We start from the raw sequence: 1,946 nt of genomic DNA, 5'->3' as shown, positions 1-1,946 counted from the left end.
TGATTCCTCGGACTGTTTCGTGGCGGAGATCTTTGATCATACCATACCCCATTCACCTGCACTTGTTGAGGGGAGTCAGAAGATAATATAGATGAACAATCATTGGATTCATGGTCACCCTTGCAGTACTCACAAACAACTGAAGCAGCTTGGGCTTGGACACTAGAGAGTTGCATTTTGTCAAGCCTCGATGTTAGATGTGCCATTTGTTGTGATAACAATTTATTTTCAGCTAGCACTGCATCTTTATTGTGCAGGTGAAGAATACCTCTCTTAGACTTAGATGACAACCCTTCATTTTCATTGGCAGCCATTCTTTCAATCAATGCAAGAGTCTCATTTGCTCTCATCGGTTTGATGCTACCACCTGCTGCACCATTCAGAACCATCCGGATTTTCGGTTTGCATCCGTTGAAGAAGATTCGGACTTGATCACCATTGGTCATGGGGTAATGAGGACATCTCCTCATTAGATCTTTGAAGCGGTTCCAGGCTGCACACATAGTTTCACCCTCAGCTTGAGTGAAATTTGTGATATCATTCACCATTTGATTGTACCTCTCCATTGAGAAGAATTCAATAAAGAATTTATTTGATAAGGTTTCCCATAAAGGTATACTTCTCGCAGGCTGCCTCTCCAACCAATTCAAAGCTTTTCCTTTAAGAGCAAAAGGAAACAGTCTCAGCCGGACTACATCATTGGACACTTGAGGATGCTTGGTCGAGTCACAAATCATCAGGAATCTGTTTATGAACCTATGAGGGTCTTCATCAACCTCTCCACCAAACTGAGCTCTCTCTACCAGTCGAATATTATCAGACTTGAGCTCCCAATTATTGTTGCCAACTTCAGGATGGACAATACTTGAATTGGGCCTATTGAATAGTGGCATCAGAATGGTATCCATGAGCGGATTGTCCGCATCATTGTTGTCTGCCATCTTGTGTACTTCTTCAAACAGAACTCTTAACTCGTTGAATGCAAGCTTCTTCCGAGCAAGTTTTCAGTTCCTCTTTTCATTTTTGTAATCTCCAAATCTAGTGGAAATTCTGGCTCTTTACCTCGCATACAACTCAGAAAAGGGATTAGTAGCACTGTTCAAGAATCGCAGAGAAATCAAAAATAAAAAATAAAAATAAAAATCCAATCTTAAAAATCAAAATTAATTGATAAAAGATACGCCAATCCCCGGCAACCGCGCCAAAAACTTGATGCTCTCCGGCAAGTATACCGATCGCACAAGTAATATAGAAAGTAAGTAGAGTATCGTCTCCACAGGGATTGTGATCGTATATCAATTAATTGTTCCTTTTAAGAATGGAAGAGTTCAAAAGGTTTGTGACAAATAATGTCGATTTGTGTAAAAGTGAGCACTAAAAATAAAGACTTGTTTTTGTAATTTTGTTTATAAGAAATAGAACAATAAACTGAGAATTGCTTTTTGTAAATGTGAGAAAAGCATTGTAGTTAGAGAGCACTCACCTTATGATCCCTACTTCTTACTTTGGATTGATTTAAAAATACTTATTTATATAAATTCTCAGATAATTATCTTCTGGAATTAATTAGTTAAATTCCAATTCCTTGACAATTTAACCCTTTAATCTCAATTGGAATCCTAATCCCTTAGTAACCCCTCATGAGAATTAAGCAATGAACACGATAATTCAAGCATCTGCAATTCAATACACATCTATTCCTAGCATGCATACGAACCGTTATCCTACCCCCTTTCAGGATGAAAACCCCAATATTCCTATCTAGGGTTCTAACCCTCAAACTATCCTCAACTATCAGATTGATCAATTCTAATAAAGAGAATATAAATACGCACAGGATAAAGATAAAGACAATTTATATAAAGGAGTAAAAATAAACCAATCCGTCGTAACAAGGGTTCACATAAGGTTTGTGACCCTAACTACAATAAAAAGTAAACTAGCCA

The 1,946-nt window shown here is 37.7% G+C and overlaps 1 non-coding gene across 1 annotated transcript; it reads left to right on the top strand.

Annotated features, from left to right (window-relative positions):
- The first annotated feature begins 444 nt into the window (after positions 1-444).
- LOC133283909 (small nucleolar RNA R71) lies at positions 445-550 on the top strand. The gene has a single exon (XR_009747844.1). It is a non-coding gene; the product is annotated as a small nucleolar RNA R71 (small nucleolar RNA).
- Positions 551-1,946: the final 1,396 nt, after the last annotated feature.

Source organism: Gastrolobium bilobum, unplaced genomic scaffold, assembly GCF_033153095.1.
Source record: "Gastrolobium bilobum isolate Gb01-03AN ecotype WA unplaced genomic scaffold, APGP_CSIRO_Gbil_v1 utg28738, whole genome shotgun sequence".
Taxonomy (NCBI): Eukaryota; Viridiplantae; Streptophyta; class Magnoliopsida; order Fabales; family Fabaceae; genus Gastrolobium; species Gastrolobium bilobum.
Note: the sequence above shows the minus strand (reverse complement) of the source record. Positions and strands in the feature narration are given on the sequence as shown.